General features: G+C 47.6%; 1 protein-coding gene across 4 annotated transcripts in view; it reads right to left on the bottom strand.

The window, feature by feature from the left end:
• LOC139755392 (uncharacterized) overlaps window positions 1–14,208 on the bottom strand; it is a 338,128-nt gene that overhangs the window by 18,312 nt on the left and 305,608 nt on the right. For 3 of the 4 annotated variants that reach the window (XR_011714088.1, XR_011714089.1, XR_011714090.1), the window contains one exon: window positions 3,720–3,855. The gene's annotated coding sequence lies outside the window, so the exon portion shown is untranslated. Of the gene's footprint in view, window positions 1–3,719; window positions 3,856–7,383; window positions 7,611–14,208 lie in introns of those variants that run through there. The other variant, XR_011714091.1, reaches the window with a different exon arrangement.

A 14,208-nucleotide genomic window follows, 5' to 3' on the forward strand; every position in this document is an offset into this window, starting at 1 on the left:
CCCACGCTATTGACAACTTCACGGAGAAAATGATATCAGAAGGACCTGACGCGGAGTGGAGAAAATGTACATCATCCGTACCTTCATCAGTTGTGTAACTCCTTCAAAGACGACCCCCCCTCTCTTCTTCTAGGGATTCAACATCAGTCTAAAATCAAACCCCGTTGTGCTCTGGCGAGCCTCATCTCACAGCTCTCCTCTATAGGCAGATTTTACTTAAGAGAGCCTTTGTATTTTCAGTCCATCGCCTACGGCGTTCAACTCTTAAACGCGTCAGGAAGATGGCAGACGAATATTGGAGGCCCATGCCTTGATCTGTGGTATCCCTCGCTGGTAGGTTTTCAAAATGAGATCAATGACGTGATCCAGGGAACTTCTTGCCGTAGATGAACCCCCTCTGGCGAGAGAATTCATACTTCACGTTCTGAAGATTCTCGAACAGGCCCTGGGAGCTTCACCATTCAGCTACACCGTGTGAGTTCAGCGAGCCCAGAGCCGTTTCCACCAGTGCAACACACACGATGAGAGCCTCAAATACGGACAAGGATCGCGATCATTTAGCACCAACGCCCTTTGGTTCCAGGTAACACGGACGCTCGACCGGTGGGGGGTCAATATTCCCTTAAATTCTTAAAAGAACATGATAACAAGTTTGTCGACACCAAATACTTTTTTTTTTCCCCCTCTCCCTAGCGGACAGCCTTACGACTGCGTACGATGCAGGATTTAATGGTGACAACTGTGTTGAATGTTCACTCCGCCAGAAGTCGTCAAATATGTCATTAAATATATGATAGTCTCGCCGTCCAAGTGGGTTACCCTTGCGAGTCACGGCCGGAGTGTGGTAGCTGTGTGAACTGTTTAGTCTCGACGAGGCTGTACCATCGTCAGTGGGCAGAAAAGAGTACAAGTGTGGTCGGGACCTTCTTGTCCTAAAGGAGCCCACCTTACCCTGATCCCGGAAAGGGCGCAGCCTCGGAATTGCACGAGCCTCATAAAAGGCTCCCAGGTTACATACGACCATTGTACGTGGCTCTTGCAGCTTCGGGTGTTACCGAACTCAGCCTCGTTAAGGTTCGTGAATGAGAAGTCACCTTCGGCGAGGCTGTTTGTGGTTATGGTGTGGGGAAAGCAGCTTTCCCTTAGATAAAAAGAGAGCCAATACCCAGCATAGCTGGCCACACTCACTGTGAGAATTCTATCACCCATGTTTGGTCTAGTGTATGGCTGACGAGGCACAACGCGCGCGTGGCGTGTGAACCGCGTGCGGCGCTACAGTCACTGAAAGAATCGAGACACTTCAACCTCTTGGGCACGAAGGTACGACCCTTGGGTATGATGAGCCTGGCCTTTAACCTAACCCATTCTCAAGGCCATTTAGAGAGGTCGAGTCACCACACAACACGAAACAGGACGTTGTCATTTATAAAAATTGGTGAGAGAGAGAGAGAGAGAGAGAGAGAGAGAGAGAGAGAGAGAGAGAGAGAGAGAGAGAGAGAGAGAGAGAGATGTATAGACGCCGCCTGAGCCTTCGTCTTTAAGTTACATCACTGGGGAGTATAAGTTCACGGTACGGTGGAGGAGTAGGGCTGCAACGTCGACAATGGAAGGCTGGTGGGTGACGCTGGGCGGGTGTTGAAGGACAGGCTCGGCCATGATTTGGGTTCTGCCGACGCTCAGTTGTTTGGCATTAGGAGTGAAATGTGATGTCTTGTCCGCTTCAGCTGACGTCTGCTTGGATCTGTAGATGCTGCTCCCTCTTCTCACGCTGCTGATGTTGCTGTACACGTCCCACCATCGCCTATCCTACTTCTGCTGATCTTAACCCTGTGCCCAGGTCCTTGTTGCTAGCTGGGGGTCGCCCTCCTGTCTGGTATGTCAAGGTTGGTGTGTATGTAGAGGGGGTTGGTGGCATTCCACTGCCTAGTGTCAAGGGTCACTCCACTGCCTGGTATGTAGGGCGGACCATCCACCAACCACCTTTCACGTACAGGTCGGTGCACATCCGGGCAATATGGGGCTCACTCCAAACACCCCCACCTCTCCTTAGGTCTGTAGGTGGGCAAGTTTGTGGGGGTCACTCTGCTGGATGGCGTGTGGGAGGACATGACCCATATGGTGCGCGGGAGGGCTTCTCGACAGGTGGGTGGAGTGGGAGGCTGTCAGCTTACTGCCGGCGCAGGTCCATGGTGTTTCCTGTGACCTGCGGTTGGAAGGGTTCGTTTCCACGAGGCTTGATTATATAAGGAGACATGATTGTTTATGACTTCTTTTCCTCTTTTGTGGGTAGAAACCTCAAGGCTATGTGGCGCTGTGTCGGGGGGGACGAAGGGGAAAAAATGAGAAAAAAAAAATGTCGTAAACACTTGATTTTCCGAAATGTAAAGATGCCTTTAGTCATAAGACCAGCCCCCTGATCATATCCGAGTCTTACGATCTCTCAAACCACTCAGTTAATGACTGCTGTGACGAAAAATGGCTCTGACGTCAGCCCTGGTAACCGTGAACTGTACTGCGGTGTTGCGTGAGACTGGCGGGGAAGAGATAAAAAGAATGAGTGAAACAGGAAGGATATTGAAACACCAACAGACCTCTGGGTCGTTTGGATGGTCTTTGTGACGTCAAAGGAATAGGTGAAAAAAAAAAAAAAACGGAACAGACAACCGGGCATTTCGAGGCTTTGCGACACAGCAGTAGAATGTGCACGGACGTAAACACAGGACGTACAACTGAAAGCATAAACAATGAGGAGTATATGGAGAAAAGAACACACACACACACACTCGACGTCAGAACCTGGCTTACACACTCTGTGTGTCTGTGTAGCCGGGAGCAGACGTGACATCCCCCCTCCCCCGGCGCTGGCTATCAGCATAATTAGCAATATTTCCCCAGTATCTAATGAGCAGTTCATCAGGAAGGAGCGAAGAGCCCGCCAAGATGAACCTCTTATTTCCTACACCCGTCGTTAACTCACACAGTTAATTTCCCCGCCGATAAGACACGGTCTGAGTTGGGGATTGGCATCCCTTAGGTCGCTGGAGCACGGCAGGGCGACCCTTGACTATGATGGCATCTGCTGTATATATATATATATATATATATATATATATATATATATATATATATATATATATATATATATATATATATTGGAAAGGATCACAATTTTGCGCGTGATTAAGATATTCCTATGAGTTCACGGGGAAAATGAAACACGAAAAGTTCCCAAGTGCACTTTCGTGTAATAATCACATCATCAGGGTAGACGCAAGAGAGAAATATAAGTCAGTTGATATACATCGAAGAGACGAAGCTAGGACGCCATTTATATATATATATATATATATATATATATATATATATATATATATATATATATATATATATATATATATATTGCTGCTGGAACACGTAAGAGATTCATCTTCCCGTGAGAGAGAGAGAGAGAGAGAGAGAGAGAGAGAGAGAGAGAGAGAGAGAGAGAGAGAGAGAGAGAGAGAGAGAGAGTATTTACTGACGATCAGCTTTCGCCAAAAAAAAAAAGGTAGGGTTAACGCGTAGCGCTCACCGCGCGAGGGTAGGGGGGGGGGGATGTATAATAATGGAGAAACGAGTCGTGTGAGTCGTTTGTTCTCGAAGAGAGCCTGTATGTTAGTGGACTGAGAGAGAGAGTCAGTTGTCAGCGTGTGGATGAGGCAGTAAGATCAGACACCTACCTTGGGGTCGACGGAGTGACACTCGACAGACGCTGAAAGTACTGGCCCACTGCGCAGCCGCCATCAAACCCCTTCCGATAGCCAGGTGGGTAGTACTGATAATATACCTCCCCTGGGACGTGGTGCCAACCACCTCCTTAAAAGAGAGAGGAAGAATGAAATTACTTACATAATCTAATTAACGAAATTACTTACATAATCTAATGAACGAAAAATACACATGTGATTTTCCTATATATGAATCTGCAACTTTATACCACCCAAATTATCAATAACTTTGTCATAATCATAAAACCCCCGTAAATAATTTCACCACACTGAATACAATATTGCATTTCTCATTACAATCGTAAATTATTCATACTAACGTCACTATTTGATTATAACGATTAGTCTCAACTGGATCATCACTACCAAATTAATCATCAATTTCTCTATAATTACCCACATCATAGTGAAACAATCATATGTATATCATATCAGTTAAATAAGATATATATACTTATAAACAAACTAAACGGCAACTCGTCATTCTTAAGTTGCCATCGAGGAATATTCATGACAATTCTCTCGATTATTCTCGTGTACATTTGAGGTATGATTGCGCTCTCTCTCTCTCTCTCTCTCTCTCTCTCTCTCTCTCTCTCTCTCTCTCTCTCTCTCTCTCTCTCTTTAAACTTCAGATGGCGCGTGCTCTCAGCAATCTCACCAATGGCTCCCGGTTCAGGCTACCTACTCTCTCTTAAAATCACGTTGGAATCAAATGAGGTCCCGTAGTTCTTCGGTATATATGTGTTTATACTGATTTTATGTAAGCGCGGTACAGGGAATTCTCTCTCTATTTTTTACAACCACTCATTGTTCCTTCCATATGTGTGTTTGATGTGTTGTCTTCACTACGAGAGAAGTTCAAGAGTTGTCTCAGATAGTGAAGTAAACCAGAGGCCGAAATGATACCTGTGGATCAGAGAGGGAGAGAAAGAACATTTTTAATGTGGCGTACAGAATTCTTTCCTTATCAAACGGATGGTTTAAGAATCATTACCTCTCACAAGGAGGATGGTTTGAGAATCGTTACCTCACACAAGGAGGATGGTTTAAGAACCATTGCCTCACACCAGGAGGATGGTTTGAGAATCGTTACCTCACAAGGTGGATGGTTTAAGAACCATTACCTCACAACGGGAGTATGGTTTAAGAATCATTACCTGACAATAGAAGTATGGTTTAAGAATCGTTACCTCACAACAGGAGTATGGTTCAAGAATCATAACCTCACAACAAGAGTATGGTTTAAGAATCATTACCTCACAACAGAAGTATGGTTTAAGAATCATTACCTCAACAGGAAGATGGTTTAAGAATCCTTACCTCACAACAGGAGGATGGTTTAAGAATCATTACCTTACAACAGAAGTATGGTTTAAGAATAATTACCTCACAACAGAAGTATGGTCTAAGAATCATTACCTCACAACAGGAGTATGGTTTAAGAATCGTTACCTTAACAGGAAGATGGTTTAAGAATCGTTACCTCAACAGGAGGATGGTTTAAGAATCGTTACCTCACAACAGGAGTATGGTTTAAGAATCCTTACCTCACAACAGGAGGAGGATTTAGGGATACTTTCCTGAAAACTTTTCTGAGTCACTATTATCATCCTAAGCTTTACGTAAAAGATGTGTAAAAGTCAACAATGGATAAGATTTATCTATATTTTCTTCACGTCATTCTTAAATGTGATTTGAGACATTCCTACTTGACTTAACTATACAAAATACTTGATCCAAAGAATCCACTCGCCACCCTCCAGGTTCACTTGATTTAAACGTCTCTCACATCCTTCGCCATTTTAGGTACGCCTTCTTGATTTCTCATTCCTCTGGCATCGTCAGTGTGGCTGAGGAAGATTTTTCTATGGCCCGGAGTTTGGTCTAGAAATACCACCGTGTTAAGTGCAGTTTCTGATTGTCCCTTATCGCCTAGAACTTGAGAGTGGCTGACGAAGTCGTATTTCAGCTGCAGTGCCTCTGGCTTCCGAATATTCTTTTGAGCAGGAACTTGGGGTCAGATTCAACGCTCTCTCTGTCTTGCTGAGTGACTATTTTGTTAGCTTAAAAAGCTCTCTCTCTCTCTCTCTCTCTCTCTCTCTCTCTCTCTCTCTCTATATATATATATATATATATATATATATATATATATATATATATATATATATATATATATATATATATATAACGTAAGAGTGTGTGTAGGAAAGTATGGTCTATGCAGCTTGCCGAGTGCGGCCCGAGAACACCGGCAGCCAGCCAGCGGCTCGTGACGGAAGGGCTGGGTTTGCGGTATGTTGAAAATGTTGCCAGAGCGACGCGAAACCTCTACTAAATGGATCCCGGCCTTCCCCGAACGCTCTGATATCTGGCGCTTGCTAATGCTTTTATTATAAACACCGCGATGACTGTAGTGCCCATGAATTCATCCTGTACGTAAAAATGTTCATAGCAGACCGTAACAATCTCCTGAAGAGAGTTTCTGTGAAAAGGTATTCCAAGGTGTGGAATGTTGTACGGCCTGAAGGAAAACGTATTCTTGCGATATCAGATGTGCCTGTCATTGCGCCCAGTGGCCCCGAGATGAGACGAGGAGGCAGGCCGGCGGCAGTGGTGGTGTGGACCGCCGCCGCCGCCGCCGCCGCGCTGCTGTCCTCACCCCCACGAAAATATACGTGGGAAAATGCCCCTTCCGCCATCCCCCGTCTCGGGCCAGCCGTCCCAAGGCCTCCACCAACCATGCAAGGTCAGACGTGTCTCTCTATACAAAGCTAGCCAGGCAGTCACACGGCTTGCATCTGGTGTGGTTCTTGTGCTTTCATGATTTTGCATGAGGTGGTGGTGCGTGTGGGGTAAGCCATGCTTGGGTGTGGAAAAGAGAGAAGGGGAGCGAGAGAGAGAGAGAGAGAGAGACAGAGTGAGAGACAGACAGAGAGCGAGAGAGAGAGAGAGAGCGAGAGCGAGCGTGTTAGGATGCAGTGCTTGACGACGGCAACACCGTGCATGGCGAATGTGGGCAGACATGCAGCGTTGCCGCTTCCCGAACTTTTATTTATTTTATCGATTATATCATCGAGCTCATTACCAAGCATGATGAGCAGATGTGACAGTAAGTCAGTGTGTGCAGGCAGAGCTGTTGGGTGTGGCTCCCACTGCCCACACCCCTCGCCGAAAATGGCAGAGTTTTCCCCGTAGTCAACGTGGGCTGCCGGCTGGGTGTTCCATGCGTTTCAGAGACCGAGCTTGGCTAACAAATATTTCCTGTCTCGTCGTGAGGTTGGCTGTGATGCCTCTCTCCCTCTCCCCCCCCCCCCCTAACTCACTCACAGCTCTCTCTCTCTCTCTCTCTCTCTCTCTCTCTCTCTCTCTCTCTCTCTCTCTCTCTCTCTCTCTCTCTCTCTCTCACACACACACATATACACACACACACCTTCGCCAGACACCATAACACCACCTAGACCCACTCCATATCCATTTCCCCCTCCTGTGTTATCTGAGATCTCACAGGCCCCCGGACAGGAGGCGAAACACACGCTGAATGCTAATCAATACATCTTGGCTGAGCTTTCAGTAGTGAAGTCTTCTCACGTCCCCCACACCCTGTTGGTCTTACCACTGATGAAGTGTTCACTAAACCTCGACACACGTGGATGATATCAACTCTCCGCAAGGTATAACAGTATGTTTTGAGTAGGGTAGGGTGTGTGTGTGTGTTACGGCTTGATTAAGGGCGCGAGTAGTGAGCGCGATGGGGTGAGTGAGTGTGGTAGGAAGAGTGTGTGTGAGTGAGTGTGGTAGGAAGAGTGTGTGTGAGTGAGTGTGGTAGGAAGAGTGTGTGTGAGTGAGTGTGGTACGAGAGCACGGGAGAGTGAAGGCTGTTACGCCAGCGTGGAGTGGCCTCCATCAAGCCACGTCACACTTAAAAGGATAATCATATGCTTGCAGACATCTGGGGTCCAGAGTGTGAGGTGGTGAGAGGCGCGCCACTGGCCACACCAACCCTGGGCCACATCACAACAGCCCATGGCTATACCACGCCGGCCCTGGGCCACACCACAATAGTACTGGGCCACACCATAACAGTACGGAGCTTCACCACACCAGCCTTAGCCTATACCACAATAGCGCTGGGCCACAATGCAAAAGTACTGGGTCACAACACAAGAGTACTGGCCCACACCACACACTGGGCCAAACCATGAGAGTACTGGGCCACACCACACCAACCCATGAGCACACCACGACAGCTCTGAACCTAAACAGTACTATCATCCTGCCACACTCCATCGTTACTAGCCACACCACAAGAGCCCTGAGCCACACACCACAACAGTACTGTGCCACACCGGGCCTTACAACAGTCCTAGGCCAAACAAAGCTTGTCTTGGGCCACACCACACCAGCCCAGGGCCACACAACACCAGCCCTGGGTCATACCACACCAGCCCTGGGCCACACCCTACTTGCCCTGACCCAAAAACACAACAGCACTGGGCCACAGCACACCAACCCTGGGCTACACCATGTCATCACATCGAATTATCTGCGAATTACACTTCTGCATCGATCCTGGACGTTCATACATAGGGAAGTATCCATGGCGCACCCGCAAAGTAACTGTATACCATTTATGGATGAATTAAGTATACACAACGTCTATATAAAATTCGTATGCACAGTATGCGTTAAGTACACACAGCTTTTACGTAAGGTATACAGCGTATGAAAACCTATACATATGGTAAGGACATGCAAAGTATACACAAGGGAAAAGCATACTGTATGCATAAGTACACATGCATACAATGAGTGCAGTGTATACCTTAGGTAAATATACACAACGTATACATGTGGTATGTCCTATGTATGTGTTGCGTGTTCGTGTGTATAGACCAATACCTCTCTGGTCCTCGACGATAATATGTGTGACCTTGGATTACCATATGTAGCACGAAACGTTAATATGTACGGTCCTGAACGTTAGTGTATGTGGTCCTGGATGTTGAGACATATATGGCCCCTTGATGTATGTAGCCCTGAGGGAAGTCCTGTATGGCTTGTGGCCCGCTCACTGATATATATGTTGCCCTGGATGACAATATGTAGTTGGGTCTGAACGTTATGTGGCCATGGATGATATGTGGCCCAGATATTAATATATGTGGGTCTGAACGCTGATATACATATATGGCCAGGGATGTTGATATATGTAGTACTAAAAGTTGATATATGTGGCCCTCGAACGTTGATATATGTGGCCCTCGAACGTTGATATATGTGGCCCTCGAACGTTGATATACTGACGGTAACATACGTGGATCTGAACTTCACACGTGGCCTTGGATGTTAATATAAGAGGGGTCTGAGCGATAATATATGTGGCCTTGGATGTTGATATACGCATGCAAGGTAACACCTGTGGCCCCTGGATATTACTATATGCGAGTTTGAACGTTAATACATGTGTCCCCTGGATGTTAATACACGTGTCCCAAGGTTAACACCTGTGGCCATGGCTGCTCGTGGCCATCCCTGACGTGCGGCCGCTGACATGGCCACGAGTGGCCCTGAGGAAAGTCATGTATGGCTTGTGGCTCGCTCACTGATAAGCCGAAAATGCTGAGTCTACATTCCCGCCTTTACGTCACTCCGACATGAGGATCATTTTGGCTTGAAGTCACAACTTGACCGCAAGGCGAGGCTTTGGTTCCACTTCTGTTTTGGCTCTAAGACGTTTCAGAAAGTTTCAGATAGTTCCAGCCTGCTTATGACATAGATATAGTGACATTAGCAATGACAGTCGTGCAGACGGACTATTTCATTTTGATTCATTCAAAGTCGTCCGTGAGGAATGGAATGGTTTTGCTACTACTTTGACCGCCATGCTTAGATTCATTGACATCTTCACCCTTAACGAGCGCTCTCAAAAAGACTAGATCCCCAAGGTGGTGTTTTCTTTCGCAGGTGAACCATGCAAATTTCTAAGTCTATTTCATCCTTAAGTTATCAGGTGATTAAGGCTGTTTTCTCCTGCTCAGGATGCGAGCGGGATTGACAAAGAAACCACTGTGCATTCGCGAAAGTTATGCAGCTGTGAAATGACTCCGTGCATACACTTAGTTTCGGCAGAAACGAAGGTAGCGTGAAGGAGGAGGAGGAGGAGGAGGAGAAGGAGAGGGTCATCCCTGACCAGTGTTTCCTCCTCAAGGCGTTGCCCTGGGAACCTTTCTTTCCTTCGCTGCCCTTGAGCGCGACGGCAGGACGTCACTGCGATCCCTGAGCCCTTAAGCAAGACGGTACGACCCTTATGCGTACGACGTCGTGACGACACCCCAAAGCACCTCGTTTGTGACTTATGAGTACGATGATCTAGCTATTTCACCTGATCGCGTAGAGCCATGTTAGAAATAAAGAAAAAAATATTGGTTATCATACCTAAGGGTCGTGCTGAGGGGGTCGTACCGTCGTGCTGAGGTGGTTCTACCGTCGTGCTGAGGGGATCGTACCGTCGTGCTGAGGGGGGGTCGTACCGTCGTGCAGAGGGGGTCGTATCGTCGTGCTGAGGGGGGTCGTACCGTCGTGTTGAGGGGGTCGCATCGTCGTGCTCTGGGGAGGGGTCGTAGGGGTCGTACCGTCGTGCTGAGGGGGTCGTACCGTCGTGTTGAGGGGGTCGTACCGTCGTGCTGAGGGAGTCGTACCGTCGTGCTGAGGGGTTCGTACCGTCGTGCTGAGGGGTTCGTCCCGTCGTGCTGAGGGGGTCGTATCGGTGTTCTCTGGGTCGTACCGTCGTGCTGAGGGGGTCGTACCGTCGTGCTGAGGGGGTCGTGCCGTCGTGCTTCAATGGGAGTAGTAATTCAGTCGCTGTGCCCAAACAATTGATTCGCCAAGGTGTGCGTGCAGTCTGTGCATTCGTAACGTTATCGCTGTACCGCCTCCGAGAGAGAGAGAGAGAGAGAGAGAGAGAGAGAGAGAGAGAGAGAGAGAGAGAGAGAGAGAGAGAGAGAGAGAGAGAGAGAAACTGGTGTTGCCACGGCTGTGGATACGACATGAACTCTTATTTCCACTCATTAAATACCCCTTTTAAGGAAAACGGGAAAGAAATGACAGGGGAAAGAAGAGAACCACTGCCACATAATGCAGTACGTCAAATCTGCAACGAACTCGATCATCTTCCTCCATTACTAATTCATTCAGCAATCAATGGATTAGAGTGGGAGAAAAATAGAAAAAAAAAAAGAGAGTCGCAATTTAAGATTTGCTGGGTGACAGTTGGCAGGGTTCCAGGAGCGGGTGGGTGGGTGGGTGTGTGTTGACCAACCCCCGTCTGATGAAGTCAAACCTCTCCCAACCTCACCACTTCTCTGCCTCGTCTGTGTGTGTGTGTGTGTGTGTGTGTGTGTGTGTGTGTGTGTGTGTGTGTCTGTACGTCTGTCTCGGCTTCTCTGTACTCTTGTTCGTCTACATATCTGTGGTTGCGTCACTCTACATATCATTTAATAGTCTACTTGTCTATTAGATATGTGTGTGTGTGTGTGTGTGTGTGTGTGTGTGTGTGTGTGTGTGTGTGTGTGTGTGTGTGTGTCTCGGCTTCTCTGTACTCTTGTTCGTCTACATATCTGTGGTTGCGTCACTCTACATATCATTTAATAGTCTACTTGTCTATTTGATATGTGTGTGTGTGTGTGTGTGTGTGTGTGTGTGGCATCATTAGCACACCTGCACACTGTAGCTGTTACGTACGACGTACCGAGACCAGAGCCCGCCATCCCGCAGCCAAGCCCCACAAGCTATGCTCTGTGGCTTTACCTTGACCGCTTCATGTGGCCTGGTTCAGCCCGGCCGCTGACGGCACGACGCCTCGCAGCAGCAAACCCCCACCTCATCCCTTTCCCTCCACCCTCATATACCACACCGCTCCACCTCTCTCTCTCTCTCTCTCTCTCTCTCTCTCTCTCTCTCTCTCTCTCTCTCTGTTTCTCCAGTGAGACCGTGTCACTGTCAATGAACGAAAAGGATTCATAAACAGCCCTACCTTCTCCACCTCCTGCCGTCCATTCTGATCTTCCGCTATTGCTTTCCAAAAGACCGGTATTGTCCACGGACAACAACACGGGTCTCCCGGTGACCATCACCGGTTCATAAAGCATCCAACTCCCCTCTCCCTTCCCGGTCTATGTAACCTTCGCAGCCAAAGAAACCTTTCATGCGAATCCATCTCCCCTACTGTCGTTTGACAAGTCATGAAGACGTAAGACACACCTCCCTTTTCACGCTTCCATGTCCCATGAACCAAATTCTATATATATATATATATATATATATATATATATATATATATATATATGAAAATGACATGTTTACCAAATGGCTTCCTAGCTACGTCTCTTTGTTGTATTTCAACTGACTGTTATGTTTCTCTCTTGTGTCTCCCCTGATGATGTGATTATTACACGAAAGTGCACTTGGGAACTTACCGTGTTTTATTTTCCCGTGGATTCATAGGAATATATATATATATATATATATATATATATATATATATATATATATATATATATATATATATATATTCGTAACCACTGACACGTCTCGTATATGACAACCTCGCCTTTCATTACTTCCTACACTTCCCTGTCTGCAGACCTGCCACATACTCCATAATAACTCGTTCCCGATGCCTCTCTCATATGCATTTAGCAAGTCCATAAAAGCTGTATAAACACTGTGGCTTTTTCTATTATTTGCCCACCTATCATTCCCTCGGTCAATATTTGACGAAGGCAACCACACCCCCGTTCTCTCCCCCATCTGAGGCGGCACTCGTCCAGACTAACGTAATCTCCTTCTTTTTCTTTTGCTGATCCTCAAGCAACACCTTGACTCTCTACTGCCGGATGTGAGTCAACGGGCGCGGGTTAGGACGTCCGGTTCAACTGTGGATAGATAGATAGATAGACAGACACACAGATAGACACGTGTTAAAGGGCTGGCCTGCTCGGGGTTACACACGGCGGGTAGGATGTCACCTTCTTTGACGACGGGGCATCATCCATCGTCAGTTGACGTGGGAAAAAAAAAGATTACAGTCACCATCTCGACGAGGAACTTCTCGCCTTAAAAAAAAAAAAGATGGTCATCCTCTGTCCCGTCCCCCACCTTCACCTGCTACTGAGCGTGGCGCATCCTTGGAGCTGCAGGGTCCTGGGTGACGACCACGACTCTCAGGTAAAAAGGTCTTGGGGGGGTAATTATGAGAGAGAGAGAGAGAGAGAGAGAGAGAGAGAGAGAGAGAGAGAGAGAGAGAGAGAGAGAGAGAGAGAGAGAGAGAGAGAGAGACGTGGGCGCAGCGCCCCGTATATATACCATGCTTCGACTATAAACGAAAATAAACACACAAATCATGAATGAAATCTTTACACACAGTGTTAGATCCTCCATCAATAAGCCAGACAAGTCCTTTTTCGTCCGTTCGTTTAACTCGGGAGTAACACGTGACAAGAGAACTGTAACGGTGAGTAACACGTTACCCAGGGTGAGAAGCAATGCGTGACTCAGGAGTAAAAAGGTCAGCAAAATGTTACCCTGGCATATGCAGTAACGCGTCACCCAAGACGAGCAGTTACGTGTTACCTAGTATAAACAGTAACGCATTACGCCGGATCAGTAGTAACGCGTTACTAGTGGCCTTTCGTTTACGATAACATGTACAGCCTGATTACAACTCATAATTCATCTAAATTACCCTCATGCTAGAGAGATGGCAACATGCATTTAAGGAAGGATGGGGACAATGTTGAGATGGAGAGAAAAAAAGTATAGAAGGAAGGACACACACACACACACACACACACACACACACACACACACACACACACACACGGGTGTGGCTCCCGGCCAGGCTGACAAATGGGTTCCAGGAACACGAACCACTGGGGGTCCTACGCCCCCTCCCATTAAGGGGGGGTAAAGGGAAGGGGGTCAGAGGGTAGAAGTAAGGAGGAGGGGGAGAGGAAAGAAGGAGGAGGACAGTTATGACAGACGACGACCACCACGACGACAAGTGTGTTTACGAAAAACGACAGCCGGAGCACGAGCGTCGAACAGCGACTTTGATCCCCCGCTGTATCCGCGGCGACGGTGGCGACGACAAGTGACGGGCGTGCGCAATACCGGAGACAAAAGAAGACGGCGGTAGCGACAGGCCGCCGCGCGCCGTGACGACCACGACTAGACAGGGTGTGTGTGTGTGTGTGTGTGTGTGTGTGTGTGTGTGACAACAGAAGCAACGGCAGCGAACGAGACCGCAACAGAACATCACCTATATTTACTCCTTCCCCTGATGTCTCTCTGACACCCAACTGCTCTCCGGCGCTGTCATGTCTCCGGCCATAATCACTATCATACCCTTCGCTCCGAGGGTGGAGTTTGCTCCCACTGT

This window comes from Panulirus ornatus, chromosome 19, assembly GCF_036320965.1.
Source record: "Panulirus ornatus isolate Po-2019 chromosome 19, ASM3632096v1, whole genome shotgun sequence".
Lineage (NCBI taxonomy): Eukaryota > Metazoa > Arthropoda > Malacostraca > Decapoda > Palinuridae > Panulirus > Panulirus ornatus.